The 21,679-nt window shown below is 44.3% G+C and overlaps 1 protein-coding gene across 4 annotated transcripts in view; it reads left to right on the top strand.

Annotated features, from left to right (window-relative positions):
* AFAP1L2 (actin filament associated protein 1 like 2) overlaps positions 1–21,679 on the top strand; it is a 126,029-nt gene that overhangs the window by 50,064 nt on the left and 54,286 nt on the right. The window lies entirely within an intron of this gene.

Genomic DNA, 21,679 nt, shown 5'->3' on the forward strand with positions numbered 1-21,679 from the left:
TTTTTTATAGGTTTGTTTTTTTCCTAAGTATTGAAATTGGCCTCATTATTCTGGGATGGGGGAATACATGAACACAGCAGACCCCCTGATCACTGTTTTGTTGCACAGGGGTCAAAGGGCTGTGCTCCAAGTCCAGCATGTACTTAGGTGCTTTGCTGAAGAGGGATAATGTGGGGAACTGGAGGAGCCAAGGTTTCTGAGCCTACCGTAAGAATCCCCTTACGTTGATTTCAGTTCTGTATTCATTAGATGATTTCAGTGGCTTATTTCAGGCTTTTCATCTTCTCTGTTTTCTTGGGTGTTACGGAAAGTTTTGTTCTGTTCAGGGCAGCTCTGAAGCCAAGGTCCTTCTGGGAACCAGATGTGTCAACTCAGTTAAGATATATCCTGTCTCAAAATTTTCAAACAGAAGTTGAATTTTATGTCGGAGGTGGGTGCTTTCTGAATCCTCCTGATTCTGGGTGGGTTTGTTTTTTTGCTGGTTTTCCATCTTGTTGAAAAGAAGAAGCCCTGAGGCCAGATTCTGATCTGATTTACACTAGCCTAAACCAGGAACAACATCTACCACACCTTATGGAGTTAGGCTGGTGTAAGTACGATCAGCAGCGGACTCCTTATTTCGCAGAAGCTTATAAAAGAGATCTCAGAATATTGCAGCTATTCCTTAATGATGAGGTAAGTGTGGGACAAGCAATTCACAGAACCAACCCACGGTCTTGCTCCTGTGTCATGCACTTACAGGAATTATTTGTTAGCAATGGGAAAAAATAAGGAAAGTGGGTAAGCTATGTTTTTAATGTTTTTCTCTGCAATGAAAGACCGAATAAGAAGCATCTCTCTAGTGGGAGCATGTGTATTTTGACTAGAGATGGGCCCAAGCTGCCAAGCTTAGATTCTGATCTGACGTATCCAAAGGGTTGGGGGTGAGAGTGGGGTTCGTGTCCAGTGTTCTGGTTTGGGCCCATATCTGATGGTGACTCAGAAACACTCTCTGGAGTCTCCTCTCACGGAGGCCAGGTCTATATTAGAGAGTTTTGCCACATCTCTGCAAAGCAGAAGCAGGAAAGTCTTAACTCTGTAGCAATGAGTTGTGTATTAGGCTGGAGGATAAAATCTAGGGCCCAATCTGTGCTCTGTCTCACATAGTGCCCCTCCATAACTTGCTCCAGGTGCTTCTCAGGGTGAATACACTTGAGGATCTGATCCATTATTCCTTCCTCAGAAAGATCACAGTCTCACATGGCCCAAGGAGAGGGTGCCAAGGAGTGGGCAAAAGATGAGGAAGGAGAAGGGTTACAGTCATAACACATGCTTGCTCTCTTCAGGTGGGGGGTCCACACCTTGGGGTTCCATTAATCAGTATGGCTGTTATTTTATTTTGCAGTGTGTCAGAAGACAACGGTCTGAGTTGAAAAGTGATTGGTGGGGCATTTCACACATGGGGATGCCATGGCAAAAGGCCCAGAGAAAGAAAGAGAGGGGGAATCAAGCCTGATCTTGTTTGGGGCATGGGGATGGGAGGGAGTGTGAGAGGAGACAAGATTAAAGATGTAAGGTGGGCCAAACAGTGTAACTTAAACCTACAGCGACACCCTATGACTAAAGAGGGTAACGTGTGGCTGTAATCCTAGGCAGATTCAAAGTAACTAGGGAGATGAAGCAGGATCTGTTTTCTTTTCGATATGCAGGAGCAGCATTTTGGATGCACGTAATTTCCCCTGCTTACTGGAAAGGGGACAGAGACAAGGCAGCGAGGGGTCCAGTGGAGAGAACACTAGCCTGGAGTCAGGACAGCTGGCGTTACCACTGGCGTTGCACTTCTTTGTGTATCTGGTTCCCGCCTAGCCTTTGTCTGTTCTAGGCAGGGATTGTCTCTTATTACGTGTGTGCACAATGTGTAGCACAATGGGGTCCTGATCCCAGCTAGGGCCTGTAGGCACAACTGTGATGATAAATGTTGGGCACACTTCTCTCACAATTGTTCCCTACCAGATGGCGGAGTCTAGAGACAGAATAGAGATGCTAAAAGAAAAGGAGTACTTGTGGCACCTTAGAGACTAACAAATTTATTAGAGCATAAGCTTTCGTGAGCTACAGCTCACTTCATCGGATGCATGCTGCGGTTCTAAGTCTGCATGTGGCTTACCTTAAATACACACTGAAAACAGAGAGCCAAAGTATCTACTTTGTGGTGGGATTTCTGTCGCATACCTCCCTTGCAGAGGTGTTGAGGCTGAATTAATTAGTTCACCAGACCCTCGCTAGAATGCGTGTCTATATAGCGTAAATTCGCATATAACGCAGTCGCAGCCATGGATCCCAAATTTAATTACTTTAATTGCAATTCATTTTAATGCGGTCCCCGCGTTAGCACGGTACCATGCATGGGTCCCAAATCCCACGCTCTAGTGAGGGTCCGGTGTATATGTAAAACACTAGTAGTAAAACACTTGATGGAAGGCAATAAAGAAGGACAAATTTTATGATTTTGACTTTTTTTAATGAACGATGTATAAGTTTGGATAAGATGGGGTATTCATGGAATCTAAAGAGAAGAGCATTGCTTAGCCGAACTGAACCAATCATCTGAACACTTCTGGGTTCTCCCATCATTAATCCTTTTGATTTTAAATTTCCTCTATTCAGCGTATCACATTGTATGAATGTCTGGATGTAATTTCTGGCAACCTGGCACTTACGCCTTTGAACCTGTGAAGTTATAGCGGGTGAGTCTGATTGAATAGGACCATAGATGCAGAGCTGTGGGAGATGCTCAGGCGTGTAAGTATGCACGGTTTGGAATGGAGATTTAAGTCGCATCAGTTTCAGAGCATGCTGCCAAAATCCTGGCTAATTTTGAGGCTATGATTGTTTCCTACATTCCAGAAATGGTTATTGTGTCCTTAAACTATTTCAGCTGTGGCCACAAATCAGGGGCATTGGAACAGCGGGGGCCATGGGGCATGGCCCTATCACTTTTAAAAGTGGGAGGGCTATGTGATCTTGGGGGGGAAGGAGGCAGCATGGGAGCAGGGCCTGGGGGGTGGGGGAAAGAGGCGGCATGGGAACGGGGCCGGGGGGTGGGGTGGGGGAAGGAGGCAGCATGGGAATGGGGCTGGGGGGGGGGAAGGAGGCGGCGCGGGAGCAGGGCCATGGTTCAGGTGCCGGTGGGGCCCCCCCACACTTTTAGGGAGTTTTTGCCATGCCTGACACACATTAAATAACTCCGGGAAGAGAGCTGAAAAATAACACAAAGCAAACAAAGAGAAGAGTTAGTCATAGTGTTGAAGGACTCCCCTTAGTAGCTTCTGTCACTAAGAGCTCATTCTTCCCATATGACTCACAGGATTTCACCTGAACCATACCCAACCTGTAAGTCTTTCTCTTTTGAGGGGATGTTGAGTCATATGTTAATTGTCTATGCCAATGTCTGGGTGTGAGATACAGCTAAAATTCTGTTGATGAGCATAGGTTATTCTCAAGAAAATGGCAGCATGCAGGAGTTAAATCAAAAAATGGGAGAAACTAATTTTGGTCATTGCCACTGGGTTCTTTCCTGCTTTTCTAATGGTCAAACAGAAAAAAAACCATCGTCATTAACTCGTTTCCCTAGTCACTGTATGCTGCCGATGAAACTCTCACTTGGTTAGTTTCCGAGATTTACAGCTACAGTGTGAATAAGGGAATCTGGACAAGAACCAGAACCATTCTGGTCCATGTGACACCTTCAAGGTATGAAAACATTTTCACCGCCCCTTCCCCACAGAATGCTCACACTGATCTAGTTGTGGATGCTTGCCACTAATCACCGGATCCTTGTAGAATAGCACAAGATCCTGTCCTTGCCGCTTTGTAGGTCTTATACTGCCAGTGACCCTGGACTTCCCTACCTCCTTCATCTGAATCAGACAAAGATGACAAGGGAGAACATTGCTTTGTATTTTTCAGCATTAGCATTTACTGTACAATGCAGCATTAGCATTTGCTATAGTAATATTGTCAGAGAGATTTCCTGTAAGGGGAAAAGGCCAATGAATCTTGAAATCAAAAAGCGCTTGATGGGAAAGGATGTTATTCTAGTTGCTACTCGGTTCATTTTATCATTTGCTATTGCAGAGTGCCTCACACTAGACATGTGCACTTATAGAGCCTAATAATCACTGCATAACTCCAGCTTTACACCAGCAACTCCATTGGCTTCAGTAGAGGGATGGATTTATATCCACACACACAGAGAACATGAAACAATGGGTTTATCATACACAGTGTAAGGAGAGTAATCACTTAAGATAAGCCATCACCAGCAGCAGGGGGGGGAAGGAGGAAAACCTTTCATGGTGACAAGCAAGGTAGGCTAATTCCAGCAGTTAACAAGAATATCAGAGGAACAGTGGGGGGGGGGGGGAGGGAGAAATACCATGGGGAAATAGTTTTACTTTGTGTAATGACTCATCCATTCCCAGTCTCTATTCAAGCCTAAGTTAATTGTATCCAGTTTGCAAATTAATTCCAATTCAGCAGTCTCTCGTTGGAGTCTGTTTTTGAAGCTTTTTTATTGAAGTATAGCCACTCTTAGGTCTGTGATCGAGTGACCAGAGAGATTGAAGTGTTCTCCAACTGGTTTTTGAATGTTATAATTCTTGACGTCTGATTTGTGTGACGTCCATTCATTCTTTTACGTAGAAACTATCCAGTTTGGCCAATGTACATGGCAGAGGGGCATTGCTGGCACATGATGGCATATATCACATTGGTAGATGCGCAGGTGAACGAGCCTCTGATAGTGTGGCTGATGTGATTAGGCCCTATGATGGTATCCCCTGAATAGATTTGTGGACAGAGTTGGCAACGGGCTTTGTTGCAAGGATAGGTTCCTGGGTTAGTGGTTCTGTTGTGTGGTTGCTGGTGAGTATTTGCTTCAGATTGGGGGGCTGTCTGTAAGCAAGGACTGGCCTGTCTCCCAAGATCTGTGAGAGTGATGGGTCGTCCTTCAGGATAGGTTGTAGATCCTTGATGATGCGTTGGAGAGGTTTTAGTTGGGGGCTGAAGGTGATGGCTAGTGGCGTTCTGTTGTTTTCTTTGTTGGGCCTGTCCTGTAGTAGGTGACTTCTGGGTACTCTTCTGGCTCTGTCAATCTGTTTCTTCACTTCAGCAGGTGGGTATTGTAGTTGTAGGAATGCATGATAGAGATCTTGTAGGTGTTTGTCTCTGTCTGAGGGGTTGGAGCAAATGCGGTTATATCGTAGCGCTTGGCTGTAGGCAATGGATCGAGTGGTATGATCTGGATGAAAGCTAGAGGCATGTAGGTAGGAATAGCGGTCAGTAGGTTTCCGATATAGGGTGGTGTTTATGTGACCATCGCTTATTAGCACCGTAGTGTCCAGGAAGTGGATCTCTTGTGTGGACTGGTCCAGGCTGAGGTTGATGGTGGGATGGAAATTGTTGAAATCATGGTGGAATTCCTCAAGAGCTTCTTTTCCATGGGTCCAGATGATGAAGATGTCATCAATGTAGCGCAAATAGAGTAGGGGCATTAGGGGACAAGAGCTGAGGAAGCGTTGTTCTAAGTCAGCCATAAAAATGTTGGCATACTGTGGGGCCATGCGGGTACCCATCGCAGTGCCGCTGATTTGAAGGTATACATTGTCACCAAATGTGAAATAGTTATGTGTCAGGACAAAGTCACAAAGTTCAGCCACCAGGTTAGCCGTGACAGTATCGGGGATACTGTTCCTGACAGCTTGTAGTCCATCTTTGTGTGGAATGTTGGTGTAGAGGGCTTCTACATCCATAGTGGCTAGGATGGTGTTTTTAGGAAGATCACCAATGGACTGTAGTTTCCTCAGGAAGTCAGTGGTGTCTCGAAGATAGCTGGGAGTGCTGGTAACGAAGGGCCTGAGGAGGGAGTCTACATAGCCAGACAATCCTGCTGTCAGGGTGCCAATGCCTGAGATGATGGGGCGTCCAGGATTTCCAGGTTTATGGATCTTGGGTAGCAGATAGAATACCCCAGGTCGGGGCTCCAGGGGTGTGTCTGTGCGGATTTGTTCTTGTGCTTTTTCAGGGAGTTTCTTGAGCAAATGCTGTAGTTTCTTTTGGTAACTCTCAGTGGGATCAGAGGGTAATGGCTTGTAGAAAGTGGTGTTGGAGAGCTGCCTAGTAGCCTCTTGTTCATACTTGTTCATAATGCTCTAATAAATTTGTTAGTCTCTAAGGTGCCACGGGTACTCCTTTTCTTTTTGCGAATACAGACTAACACGGCTGCTACTCTGAAAAGTAGAGGGATGCTCATTCTCCATTGCAAGGAGAATATGGAAACAATGATGAACGCAGGCATGGTAGCTGGACCCGTTCCAGAATGGGCCAAAATATTTGTAACTCAACCCTGGTTTTGGGTTTTGTTACAAACCAGTAACTCAGGCCAGGCTCACTAAGAGGTTTGCAAACTGTCTGGTGGAACTGGGCCAAGTGTTGAGGGTTCTCAGGCTGATTCACTGTGTTGAGTAGAAATGAGGTAAAATGTGGCGGGCCTCAGCTGAGTTTTTTGTTTTGAGTCCTAGGGCATGTTTGAACGGTGTCATGAAGATGTATAACTCTAAGCACACAAAAATCTGGCCCAGATCCCCAACAACTTGAAACCACTGAAATTTGCAGAAATCTCATCTAACATCACATATGCTTGGTTCTAATAATACTCAACCCAGCAGGCCATCAATCAGCAGAGCAACATTGCTTTGTACAGATGTGATGTGAAGCCTCTGTTTCAAGAAACAACACTCGGGGAAACCCCGATAAGACAGATAAACCAATGCCTTAGCCATCATATGAATCCAGACCTCAAGAAACACCTTTTCCCTGAAGGCTCTACAGAAACCCTCTCCTACCTAAAAATGAAGAAGAAGAAGTTGTTATTAATAAACAGAAAAGAGGAAGGAGAGTAGGATTCATTTAATTGTAAGGGCAGAATTCTTCCTTTCATTTTCAGCAGTGGTAATAGTTAGCTGGAAGGTGCTTTAAAAAAGTGATATTTATGGATCCTGCCTTTCTAATATGGGAGGGAGAACCGGGTAAATGCAGAAGAGAACTTCTGCTATTTGGAAGTGGTTCAGATTCTGGGGCCCACAGTCCTGGTTTGAGTTATCTATCTTTTAAATTTTAATGACTTCCTCAGGCGTATCACAAACACTCCTGTTCTTGTCATGTCTCCTTTTGAAGTTGGCTTTTCTAACGCTGCCTTTTCTGGAGCTTTCCTGCGCTAGTCAGCAGATTAACCCAACTCAGTTCTATTTCCCCCTCCCCAAAAAAATAATTTCTCTTCTGTTCAGTTTCAAACAGCGACTTTTCCTGTTGCTTGCTGCTGATTTGGGCAAGAAAGATACCATGACATACTCATTCAATCTGCTCACAGAGGGCAGATTAATAGAGGAACTACAGAATGGCCAAAGGCGCAAAAAAAATGCTGTGAAATATTGGGAAGCTGCCCTAATGTAGCCAAGGCCTGAGAGAGATTTAGGGGTGGATTTGTGTGTGTACATGCAGGGCAGCCATGATCAGTAACGCTCGGAGGTAAACACCTAATTATTGAGTTTCCTTGCTTTGACATAAGAATCAATAACTTGAGGAGGGAGCACAGGGGTAAATGGAAGCGTGTATGTTTCTACGTGCATTGCAATGGCTGCTTTATCTTACAGCCTGTCACTTTAGGGCTGCTCCTATCTAGCTAGGTACTTGTGGCCCTCATCACCACAGTATCTGAGCACTGCCAATCAATAGATTTTTAGCAACACTAAATGCTAAATGTTAGCCCCCATTTTACAGATGAAGAGCTAAGGCAAAGGGTAGATGAAGTGATTTGCCCAAGGTCACACAGGAAGTCTGGCTGAGTTGGGAGTTGAACCCAGCTTTCCTGAGTGCACATCCAGTGCCCTATCACCATCGCAAATCCCAAGAGAGGTAGCATCCTTGCAGACCGAGTGCCACTGGATTTATCTCTGGCAAAGTGCCCTGTCCACAAGACCATCTGTCCTTCCCAGTACCATTTTGCACCATCACTGAACAGTTTTAATGGGACTTTCTCTGGGTTGCACACCCCTTTTTTGATGAATCCTTCTTCCCTTTTACTCACCCCACCTCCCTGGGTGACTAGGAGGAGTTAGACTCCTTTTCCACAACCAAGGACGGGGACTCTTGCATTGCATTGACAGACCTGCTTTCTGACTAACCTACGTGCAACTGTCATCACCCCCTCGGATGAAAGTAGATGTTGCAGCAAAAACAGAAACCCGAATTACATTGTACATCAGCAAAAATATGATCAAAAACACCCTGCGTGAGACTAGCTTGCTCAGGGATCCTCTTAGGTTATTCTTGTTGCATTCTTCATGATGGCTCCTGGTATAATTTTACAAAGCACGTACCATGCTGTTGGCTTGAATGCAGAGGCAGCAAAATCTAGCAGAAGCTGGTAGCTGGGACAGTACCATCTACACATGTCCTTTTCTATGTGGGGGGGAACCCCTCTTGACTTGGCACTTGCTGCTTGGGAACCTCAAAGGCTATTGTTCAAGATGGAGGAGTATATGAGCTGAGAGAGGATTTCGCAGGCCATTGAACACTGCAGTGCTGAGGGGATCGATCAGTGCCTGCACCCTTCATCACAAATGTGCTCTCACAGCTGCCTATCTTAGCCCTGTGATATTTATTGTGTCTGACTTAGGCCTCTCCCATGCTCCAGGGGCATAATATGAATGTTTGTTCCAAGCATGTGGACCGAACCAATCTTTGTCCCCAAGTCCTCCCTGCCGTTGTTCCTCTTAGTGAGCGATTACTCACGCAAGTAGTTCCACTGAAATCAATGGGAGTAAATGCTCACCAGTGTAAGGGTTGCACATAGGGTGACCAGATAGCAAGTGTGAAAAATTGGGACAGAGGGTGGGGGGTAATAGGCACCTATGTAAGAAAAAGCCCCAAATATCTGGACTGTCCCTATAAAATCGGGACATCTGGTCACCCTAGTTGCACATCAGACCCAAGGATGATTAACTTCTTCCCCCTCTCCCCCATTCAACTCACTTTCAGTTTCCTCAGCTCCCCACCCATGTCTCAAAAAGCTGGGAAAAATAGATAAGGCAAAACAAATGAAACAAACAAAAATCACAGCCTCAAAATCCTCATGTTTTCTTAGCCTCGTGAGGATTTTCAAGCTCTGTGGTGCTGCATTCTCCGACTTGCCATTGATTTGCCTTTGGGAGCTGGAGTTTAAATGAATAATTGTTTGAGGGAAGGTTGAAATATTGACTAACTATTTGTAGTAGCAGCCTGTGGGAAAGGACTGATACAGGAAGACTTGTCAGTGGTGGTTGGGAAAGGAGAATGCACCACTTCCCCCTAACTCCCACTATGATTTTCTGGATCCCTTCTCCATGTTGTATAGAGTGATGTCATTCTCCAAAACTGTAGTCTTCCCTTAAATGGGCATCACTGAATTCAACTGATCAGAATGGAGAGAGCTGTGATCTGAGTACAGGACGGGATGCTTCTGTCAGCTCTCTTTCTCACTTGTTTTGTGGCTGGGGGCAAGTCACTTCACCTATTACTCTGTTTCCTGGCCTACTATTACCAGGGTTGTGGCTCTTCATCTTCAAAGGGCTTGATAAACATCTGTGAATGAACATTTGTATATGTCCCCAGTATTAATATGATCACTTGCGGGTGCTTTGTATTTGCAAGATAGTAATCATAGGCTCAACTGAATTAATTCCACAGCTGAAGGCAGAAGGAGTCTTTTCCAGCCAGGATATTGGTTTTACTAAGTCAACAGGGAGCACCTTCAAGTTAACAGCTATTATAAGGTTCTTAATGTAAACATTTAAATTAAATGTCCTTATTTTCAATGAAAAATATGTCAAGAATCTGAATGGGCTCCCAAGCTATGGAAAGGGGGAAATCACTGAACATTGGAAAAGGGAGGAAGAACATTTTTGCCTGTCTGCCCTTCATGCCCCATTATCTCCTCTTCCCAGCCTTCCCATTTACTTACTTCCCTCATCGGAGTGTTTTGTCAGGACCTTTTGAAGATGTAAAGAACCACACAAGTGATGAACGTCATTATTTATCAAGATTAATTATTGCTTTGTCTTTTCAACAATGGATCCAGTTCCTTGAACTATCTGTGGGTGAGAGAGAGAGAAGGTTTCCTAAAAAATCTCTTTCTCAGGAGGAAGTTGAGCTGGTTAAAAGCTTCTCAAGGGGCTGGAAAATTATAGTCCCTGGCTGTGCATGTCCAACTGGATGATTCCGTCTAGCCCCCATGAAGTAGCACAAAATGGTGTCCTCCACCTAGTGTGACTTCCCATGCACAGTATGTGCGAGGTCATGCTGCACAGAGGACATCATTTTGGACTGCCTCAGGCATGCAAATGACCCCTCTTCTAGAACAGAGCAGAAGACCTTCCCAAGCCAATTAACACTCAGTGCAGAAGTTCCTGTGGGAATTACCTCCTTGCTTTTAGACATGCTGCTCCTGCCTGGGAATCTTTCACTAAGCAGCAAAAATCAGGGACATGGAGCTGATGGGAACATGACATAAGCCTGGCTTTGTACATCACATGGTTGAGAAAGTTGAGCACAGGACTGGATTCTCCTTAAACCTACCCCAGTGAAATCAGGAGCCAAGCTATTGAAGACAATGGAGTTGCACTGGTGGAAAATGTGTGAGGAGAAAATCAGGCTGACAGTAACTAAATGCCACCTATACAATTGTGCGGGCCACATTCTGGACTGATTTACACCCATAGCAATCAAGGGGATGTAAATAAGTGCAGGATATGGACCATGCTTTGCAAGTGGGCTTTTTTACTTGAATCAGTCAGATTCTGCCTTTGTATCCTAACAGTGAAGCTATATTAAGGTGCACAGGAAATGAGGGAAAGTTCTCTCAAATGCAGCAAAACAACCATTTACCGGATAAAAGAGATTTTGTTACTTAGCCTGTCCTGGATTTTGTTTACATGAACAAGAGCCAGTTATCCAGAGTGGAAATAATATTCTGCATTAAACCTCTGAAACCCATTACATAAACACTGCAAAGGTATTGCTAATCCTATCATAGATTTAAGAATTAGATCACTGTTTTCATTTAATGTTTCAGCAGAAAATCTGCAACAAGAAACTGCTGATGATCAAGTTGAAGCCCTTCCAGGGAGCCCCATTTCTTTGGGACATTTTTAAACTCAGATTTGACTCTTTAATCTCCCTTTTATATTAACAAACTTCCAAGGAATCATTGTAGCTTGGCTATAAATTAGCCAGTCTGGTGACTTCTCCTTTCTCAGCATTAGAGCCTAACGAATACTTACCTCATCCATTGTAATTTACATTTTACTTCAACACATTTTGTCATAAACCTCTCCCACCTTCCAGCTTATAATAACAGATTGGACTGGCCTGCAAAATTCTGATCCAAAATTGGATCAAGGGCTGAACTTCCCCTAGAGGTCAGAAATGTTCAGGTCTCAGAGGGCAGTGGGGGTAGAGGGTATGGCAGGCCCATCTTGGGCTTGTAAATGCTCAAAGTGAGGACCTGGCATAAGAGCTGATCTTTCTCTAAGGAAGACAGACCAAGTCAGGCATGCAATGCATGCCTTGCTTATCTAGACAGCCTGCCACTGGATCTCTCTCCCCTCCACATCTGCACAATCTGGAGCATTAGCATCATAGCACTGTGCTATGCCACGCTTCCATTCCTGGGTGTCCATGCCCATGGGTTCTTCCTCCTTTTGCAATCAACTCAAGTGGAAGGGGCATTCTGCATCAGACGCTGGTGACGTTCATGGGGAATGGTTGCTCGCTCCACCCTCATTCAGCTGTGAGGGACTGTCTCCCCTGTTCCAGTTGAAGTGGGGATGGAGATGATTGAAGAGTAGAGGAAGGTGTTATCACACATCTGCCTTGTGGCTGTCTGGAAGCTCTCTGCTTCTCTTGTCCCCTCAGCATTGTGTAGTGCAGGGGATCATTTAGGCCACAATAGGTTGTGCTGCAGAATATAGGGAATGAAACTACATGGAACAAATGGCGTTTTTTCCCCTCTCAATTTTAGCTGAATAAGTTGGAACATGGAGCGTTTCAGATGAACAAATTGCTCCAACACAGTAGCTCAATCAAAGGCCAGGAATGGCAATTCAAATTCTATTATTATTAATAATCAAAATAATAATCAAGTTGAGTCTACACTATTTAGCCAAAAATATTGTCACAGTAATTCACAAATGTGAATGGTGATTGGGAATTGTTTAAGATCACTTTACTAGTTGCCCAAAAAGCCACACTCAAGGAAGAAGGCTGTATTGGTTAAAAAGGGGAGGTGAAGGCAGCTATAAAAAAAATACACACACACACACAGAGAAGAGAGAAGAAGTTGATAGTAATGAATACAAATCAAAAGCTAGGAATTGCAGAAAATTGGTAAGGGAAGCAAAGGGACTCAAGGAAAAGTCTATGTCCCTCACTGTTAAGGACAATAATGAGGAGTATTTAAGTATATTTAAAACAAAAGGAATCCTAGCAAAGATGCTGGTACATTGCTAGATGAAAATAGTAGAATTATCAATACTAATGGAAAAAAGGCAGAAGTGATTAATAATGGGCTCTTCAATTTTGCAGAGAAAGGCATCACATGAGCCAATGGCTGGAAGTTGAAACTAGACAAATTGACTAGAACTAACGCATACAGTTTTAATGGTGAGCATAATTAACCATTGGAACAACTTACCAAGGGTTTGTGGTGGATTCTCCATGGCTGACCACTTTTAAATCAAGACTGGATGTTTGTCTAAAAGATCTACTCTAGGAATGAATTTGGGGAAGCTCTATGGCCTGTATTCTATAGGAGGTCAGTCTAAAAGATGATCACAATGGTCCCTGCTGGCCTTGGAATCTATGATCTATGAAAAGGAATTGAGAAATATTCATATTGGTGCATAACTGGGCAATACTTAGCAGCTGAAGAATATGGCCTTGGCAGCACCATTTTTTTATCCAACTCAACAGTTCCATGCCGGAGCTAAGGCATGGTGGAAAGGCTGGATTTTGTGGCATGTAAAGATGGTAAAGTGGGTGGGATTAATTTTCCCTAGCAACGTGGAAGCTGGGAGAGTTGTTTGACTGAAATCTGGTGGAAAGGAAAGAACCCTACTTAGACTGTAAGATCTTTGTTCTATGTTTGTATAGTGCCTAGGATAATGTGGTCCAGGACTTGGGCTCTCATGTGCTACTGCAGTATAGATAAATAATGGCCCAAAATCATGATTCAAGTCCTAAAAGAAAGTTATGAGTTTGATGTCCAAATCATGGGATTTGGAAAACTGACAAGACAAAATCTGGGGTTTGAAGTGATTGAGGGGAATGTGAGTTACATTGCACGGACTGTCACTGTGACAAATGATGTCACTTATAAAATATTGCTGTTCTCCCCTGCACGATACACATTTTAAACTGTGTCAGCTGGTTTGCACTAATCAATAACCCATATGCTGCGTTATGTCCTCCTGGGCAGCTGTAATTCTGCCTAGAAATAAGTGTAATGTATTATGTGAGACTGCAGATGTGACCATCCTGAGGTGCAACAGGAATAAAGATGTTGCCCTGCTGTTAATATAAGTGATCACACATTATGTGCCAGATCCTGCTCTCATTGAAGTCAATGGGAATTTTTTCAATGATCTTAAAGGGAGCAGGACCAGCCTTTATTATGTTTACATTTGTAAGTAGGGGGCTGGGATCTTCTGAGGCCTCACAGTGTTAACTGGTCTTGGAACCCTGCTGAGAGATGCTAAATGAGCCAGTCCTTCTGACTCATTATAGGTGGTGGGGTTTGTTAGTTTCACCATGGAAGTGGCAGATAGGGTTGAGAAGTATGAAGGGAGAAGTCCTGGGAACTACTAAGCCGGAGAAGGCATGTGCTGAAGCTTCTGTTGTTTTATGTCATTAGGAAAGAGAGAAATTTTGACTGTGAGCAGAGAGTGTAGATTGTATTCTGGAGTGGGTTTCCTGCCCCCTGTACACAGTTGCGTAATAGGATGCCAGAGGAAATAAATGGTTTGCGTATTGCCACAATGACTAGTGCTCAGAGTCTAACTGAATGCTCCCTGCTGTCACTCTACAGAGGATTGATGAAGATCATATGAAACATTTTTGACAGTGATTGAGCAAGAATATTAAGTGATGAAACGTATCCACTAAAAGCCCTGCGATGGCACCTGTTAACCAATATCTCATAGTACTTGGCATACATCCCTTCCTTGTGAAATAACAGTGTAATCATACCCATTTTACAGATGGGTAAGCAGAGGCACAGAGTAAGTTAATATGGCCCATCAGTGTAACACAGGGAATCAGTGCTGCAGTGGAACTGGAGGGGGAAAATCGCATATCCCTATTTTCAGTCCTTTGCTCTGAATGCAACAAAGTTGCTTCAACATTTTTTCTTTTGCCTTCTGCTATGTTTCAGTTGCTCATTTTAAGAACGGATGGTCTTGAGCCATGTAAAAGATTGAAAAGGAGAAGAAAAAGATAGGAAGGATACTAACTGGTATTAAGACTCGGTGGTATGTGGGTCCTTTCTCCTTGCATGTCTGACAGATTCCTTTATATTGCATATTGCCTGCAAAGAGAGAGATCCTGCTCCAGCTACTTTGGGCAGGGTTAACCCCCTCTATGCTTCTGGTACGTACGGCAGAGTTTTGCTCCTGTACTGTAACTGGCAGTAATTATGATAGCACTAATCATTAGGAGTTTGCAGTCCCACAATCATGATAGCTGGTGAACTTGTTATAGAGAGGGGAAGACTGAGCTACCACGGAGGGTCCCACAGCCAAAACCCCCAGCGTCCTTGGGGAAACCATGTTTCTAGCCAGGTGGCTGATGTGCCAGTGTCTGTGGGCACCAATGTATCAAAATAGACACCAAACCGTGGTGCTTTCCCTGCTGGTGCAGACAGTAGTGGAGGTGCAGTGCTTATGCCATGTACAGGAGGGCAGGAACAGACTGCTGGGTGGGGTGGGATAAAAGGGGCACTGGGAATGGGGAAAGTCCCATGATTCTAAATCTGCCTCAAATGCACTCCAGGAGCTGCTGGTAAAATGCTAGGTGACCATTTAAGAGCAGCCACCCTTCCTTTACTGATCTGCAGCAGCCCTTCATTCAGACATCTTCAGAGCAGCTCTTGTGAACGGCAGCCCCCTGCCCAGGTAGGAGCCCACCACCCGAACCAATTGTATTGTCACAGAGTTAGTTCCCCACGTCTCTGTTCCCACTGGTTGAGCTCAGCCAGGAGACCATATGTTGCCCATCTGCATGGAGCAATCATTGGATCTCCCACTCCCCCAGGTTAACTAAAGGAAACAAAGGATAGGTGTATGAAAAATACTGGACCAAGCTTGTTGTTAAGGGACAGTTCTCCACAGGGCTTCATTCATGGTACAAAGCCCAGCGCTTGTCTCTCTCAGTCACGTCCTGTGCATGATTCTGTCTTGAAAACAGCTGTTTTATATGATCCAATGTCCTTTCTGGGCATGGTTAGAAACCACATTAGACACCAAACAGCTGTCTCTTAGCATACAGGGCAGCTGGTCTCTCTAGCTCCCCCACAAAGTCAGCAGCATGTAGCCCTTCTGGTGAGTAGGGAATGGGCATGGAAAGCAAAAAACCCCTAGAGATCACACAAGAGACAGAGAAAAATAGAAAACAAAAGGAGGAAAAAAAAAGCAACCTGAGGAGAGGAAAAGGTCAGGGTAGAGAGAGACAAGGTGACTGCTGTAGGGGAAGGGATGCCTACATGCCAAGCCATCAGAGGGTTCAATTCAGGAGCAGTTCATCTTGGTTTCCTTGGCCAAAATTTTCCCTCCTCCATCATGCTGCTGTGGGTATTTGTCTGTCCGGACTCCACCCCAGAAGTGTCTGCTATTGTATATAGGTGGTGCTGGGAGCATGTAAAGCTCGAGATACATGCACTTACAGGTGCAGTGCTTATTGTCATAAGCAGTCCCCTTGGCTTCAGGTCACTGAGCCATCCTACAGGACGCTCAGTTACATGGCTATATTTATTGGTGCAACGGGGAGTAACTCACAGCATTAAGCGCTAGGCCTGGTAGTGAGTGCATGCAGGAATCAGCCCACAGACTATTTAAAAAGCTCTTGGGGATCTTTTGGGATGACAGGTGTTCTGTAAAGATGCTGTTATGAAGGGGATGTGCCGCTGGCCCCATTCAAATCTTGTGCAAAGAATTTGCTTGCCAGAGTGAGACCTCCTGTGGCACGGCTGAGTCTGGTGTGATGCACTGCCTGGGCTGTAATGGAAAGGGTGAGAGACCCATATCTCTGCAGGGCATTGCTGTGTTTGTCATGAAAGCTACAGTAAGTGACCCAAAGGCGTGGGATCGCTTAGAGAAAAGCCCCTATTTCAGCTGTCTGAGTGTTTTTCATGCTTTCTCTCCCCCTCTTCCTCCCCCCCACCCCCCCCCCCCACCCCCCGGATGCTGTTTCTCATCTTCCGATTGAGCAGGGAAAGTAAGTCTGTTGTTTGTTCAGAAAACTGAAAAGCCTTTTGTGCATCATCTGCTGCCGGTTTGTTAAAGTTCAGAGTTTCTGGGTTAGAGCTGCCGGCTCGTCAATAAGATTCTTGTTCAAACATCCAATGCAGCCCACGCAGAGCTGGTTGGGCTCAACTGTTCCATTCTCAGCCTACAACCAACAAGACACATTGTCTGCCCCTCTTCCTCCATTTTGGGCTTTGCAGAAAGATCAAGCCAAATGCTTCCAACTTGGATGTGGAAAGCCAGGCAATTAAAACCTTCTTTAGGCACCTCAGTTGAAGTGGTCTCTCTCTCTCTTTTTTTTTTCTGACAGAGCTCAGCATTTTGGAAAACCAGGACAATTTATTCAAGTGCCAAAATGTGATCTGAGGGGCTTCCTACAGCTGGTTGAAAATGAGGGGAAGTTTACAAACATTTTGAAATTTTGAAGTTGTTTCCATTTTGCAAAGTGCAAAAATGCCCCATTTTTCTTTGTGAGGATTTTTTAAATATAAATTTGTATCTTAAACATCAAAATGGTTATTGGCTTTTTGTTTGCTGGAAGTTTTTTTTTAATGAATAAAACATTTCTATAATCCTTTTAATTTTTTTTATTGAAAACATTATGAAAATATTCATGAAGAATGTGGGCAAAAGTCAATAGCTTTTCATGAACTGTTTTAATTAAAAAAAAATTTCATTCAAAAGAAGTGCCAAGTCTAATTCCTAATTTGACACACCCAAGTTTGAAAATTGTAGCCTAAATTTACACCTTCCAGTGGCCTTGAAATGATAACATCAAAACCAAGTTACATTGTGGTATACAACATGTGTTTTAAAGGTTCTGCATTCTATCTTCCTACTCATGATGTGGCACCTATCCAACCTATGTGAGCATTATTCTACAGCAGTACCATGTTTCATGTACTGTACGGAACTGATATATTTGCTATGTACCAATTGGCATGCAAATTCAGCTTGCTTTTAAAGTGTGTACTGTCCAGTCTTACTCCTGTTGAAGTCAATGGAGGAAGCCTGCCTTTATGCTGTGGCTATTTACCATTTTCACAGCTCATCCTTCATAGGAATCTCAATGGTAAGGTGGAGAGACGACTGCTTATTTGAAGAAGTAAGTGCTTTGTTATTTTGGAAGACAGTCTCTTCTAAGGGTCATCCAGCTGTTGCAGCTGTCACTGGCAACAATCTGGCTCTTCTCACGATTAGAGAGAATAGCTTTCTTCTGCTGTCACCACAGAATACGCTTGCCTTCCCAGCAACAGTCAGTCCTTATAAATGTCCCAATTAGCACAGTAAGAATGGAGTGGATCCCCACGGTATGCTGCTAACACTCACTATTCAGGGATTTGAATGCTCTCTCTAAATCGGCTTTTACCCAGCACACAATCCTCAGATGGTCTATTGATTTTTTTTTTCTTCCCTGCAGCAAAGAAAGAAAACCAAAGTGAGAAGACAACTGCCTTCTGCCAAAGCAGCCTCATGGGAGAGCTTAGAATGCTACCATCTTAGACTGTTTACTAGGGGAAACCAGAGAATGAAAGGCTGCTATGTAAAAGCCTCTGCTCTGCATTGTATTGAGCAGACGCTTTCAAGGGAATCCAACGTAGCACAGTTCCCTCTGACTGAGCTGTGAGGAAACACCTCCACTGCTTCTGCCCGCTGCAATTCTAAGAATCAAGGGAGCATGGTCAGTTTCACTATAGCTCTGGACATTCCAAGAGGTTTGGAAGAGTACACTATACTCACCAGATGGGGCTACAGAACTAACAGTACTTATAGGCCCCCCCCAGGATACATATGGTGTGAGAGAGGTGCTTTATTTCATCTCCCTACCCCCCGCCCTCCATCTTAATGCAGCCTGGGACAGGCATAAGGGCACGAAGTACTCTTCTCTGTCAGTAGTAGTGCTCTGCTTTCAACAGGAGTCAATGCTCCCGATTGCTTAGAAATTCTTCCAGTGCATCTCTTAAAGGTTTGAGCAAAGGTGGTCTTGGGGTAAAGGCACTAGAGTGGGATGCAGAAGGACTGGGCTCAGAATCCCTGGGCAAGTCACTTAATCTCTCTGCGCCTTGGTTTCCCATCTGTAAATAAAGGGGAAAGTAATGCTTCCTTTTTTGTACCTTGTGTCTGTCTCATCTGTTTACAGTGTAAGCTCTTCAGGGCAGGGGTTTTCTGTTACTTCGTGTTTGTACAGTGCCTAGCACAATGGGGCTCTGATCTTGGTTGGGATCTGTACCTTGACATAAATAGCTGGTAATAATTCATTTCATTTAGATTAAATGAGCTAGTTCAATCCCATTCAACAGGGATTTTTGAAACACTTGTGTAAAGGTTAATCCTCAGCCTACCTTCTTGCTTCCTTAGAATGCCAGAGTGTGAACTGGATTCTTCAAATTAGACATAGATGTGTATCATCATCAGAGCGGAATGGCAAAGATCAGAGGCTGTTGGAAGGAATATTTTTGTAATCCTGTTTAATGGTATTTACATTTGAACAACATTAATGTTGGGCATAACTTGTGGTTACTTGACAAAGAGTGTGCTGCCTCTGGATCTGATGTGAACTGGCTAGTTTTTTGGCTCTGGTTTCACATAAACTGGATTGCCAATACTTTGAGGCTAGAGACTTCTTTTCATCTACCAAGCATAGCCCTAGACTCGTGCCAAGATGGGGTCAGATGCATTGACATCCAAATGTCATGAGTGGAGCATGTAGCCTTTGTGTGGAAAGCAGCTTTGTTATTGCAACATTAAAGTCCCCGACTCTCCACATGTCACTCTAGCAACGAGGATGCTTTTCTGGAATGAGGTGGAGTTATTGGAATAGGCTGCCTCTAGGAAGCTATAATAGAAGTAGCAGTAGTAAAACTGGATAAAATACATCTTCAACTCATGCTTTAGAGTCAAATATAGGATGGAAGAACCTCAAAAGCATCCCGAGACTGATTGGTAAACCCACATATCTCTCAGGGCTGCCAGTCTAGCCCATCCTCTTGGACTCACTTTCCTTGTCCTATGCTTTGGTGACCATCTAGATCCAAACTAGAGCAAATGGGTTTAAGGCCAAATTGTTAAGGGTCTGCTGCCAAAGACTCCAGACTAGACGCTGTATGGGGTTTGACAAATCCGTATAGTTCTTTTCCCCAGTTACCTGGTTCCCTCATGGATCTGAGCTTCCTAAATGCCTTTTAAACATTATTTTAAATTTCTAGGGGCCCTTTGAATGATTGTTACCTAGTAACCACATGTTACAGATGGTCTGGTGATTAAGGCACTGGACAGGGATTTAGGGGACTGAGGTGCATTTCTTGACTCTACTACAGAACTCCTGGATGACCTTGGGCAAGTCCCTTAATCTGAGCCTCACTTTCAACAGTCTTAAAATGAGGATGATGATCTCTATCTCTCTCTCGGGGTAGGTGTGATTGTTAGATACCATGCTGATAAGTACTGTATGAAAACATCACATAGATAGGGGCTGTGATTCTTAAAAGGAAGGTGCTAGACTAGGGTAAAAGTAAAGCCCCACATGAGGTAAGATGCACAAATCTCATTTACTTTCATAAGGACTCGTGTTCCTAACTCCCTTTCTATACTTTGGAAAAATCCCACCCTGATTCTACTAGTCCCATCCCCTTCCCTTGCTGCTGCTGAACCCTTGCTTTCTAATGTGCTAAACAAAGGCCATGGAGATGTTGGCTGAAGAGCGCCATGGGGCTGCAATTTGAATTAAGTGGAGTGCTGAGTGTTGTCAGAAGCCCCACAGGGACATGACCAGAAAGGCAGGCCAGCTACATCAGTGATACCTTACCACATGGTTGCTTGTAGACCACCAGGGTGAGAAGGCAAAAACACAGAAGGAGGAGATAGTCCAAGGACTGGAGAGATCTGGGTTCAATTCCCTACTCCAGCATAGACTTCCCATGTGACCTTGGGCAAGTCACTTAGCTCATCTGGGCCTCAGCTCCCCATCTGTAAAATGGGGATAATAGCACTGGCCTCCCTCCTAGGGTATGGTGAGGATAAATACATTAGATTTTGAGATGCTCAGGTACTATAGTCATGAGGCAGTATAAATATCCAAGATACACATTCAGGGCAGAGGGGAGCCACTGAGGACATTTGGATCAGGCTGCTCTAGATAACTTAGAAACTGGTTTGCCCATCACTAGGTTCAATATACTGTACACACAGTGGGATAGCGCCTCAGCTGGTTGAAATCACTGTAACTCCATTGACTTCAAAATTCTACCTTGGCTTAATGTAGAGACCCTTCTGGACCATTGCTAATTCTTACCCTCCTGCTGTGATCTTTTCTTCTTCTTCCTCATTTGCACAAAGTATCCCTTTGGCTCCCTTCATATTCATCCTTGAGACTTCATCTTCACTTTCCTGCTTATGCTCATTGCTTTCTTATTAAAATTAGCATGTTCCTTCCTCTCTTCCTTCTTCCCTCTGAAATGAATAGTCCCATTCATTGCAGTGGCAATTTATTTGTACAGGTATCAGGTTTGGATATGGAGCGTCCCACTGAGATCAGAGAGAGATTTGCATAGGAACAGGCCACGCATACATTGCTGTTGTTTGAAGATGAGCTGAACGTTTTTCCTTGAAGGCCCTGATCCTTGTCCATTGAAGTCAATTGGCATCTTTCCACTGACCTCTGTGGCTGTTGGATCAGGCCCTAAATGAGCTGTTTGAGTCACGGGAAACCTGAAGACAGCTTTGGCATTCTGACTCCACTGCTGGAAAATGTAACCTATTGCATGAGCTGTGTTATTCCTAAGAGATTTGACCCTGTGTGCTATAGTAGTTCTGGATGCCTGGGAGAAGCATGAGGTCATGCTTAACCTTAAGGAGAAACACAAACTCTATCTTGACTTCCATGTGGACAGCTGTTGGGGAAGCTGACCCACATCTGTAGCTCCGAGATAAGCTGTGGTCTTGTTTGGGTTGTGCTCTTACTGTTATCGTTACTTATATGTAAAGTGTCACATCTGGTAGAATAAGCTAATAGGACAGTATATTTCGGCCTTGTTTCCAGTGGGATTTTGTGCCAAGTCCAGCAGTCGATGGCCAGCCACCCAAGTTAC

Source organism: Dermochelys coriacea, chromosome 7 (genome assembly GCF_009764565.3).
Source record: "Dermochelys coriacea isolate rDerCor1 chromosome 7, rDerCor1.pri.v4, whole genome shotgun sequence".
NCBI classification, from domain to species: domain Eukaryota; kingdom Metazoa; phylum Chordata; order Testudines; family Dermochelyidae; genus Dermochelys; species Dermochelys coriacea.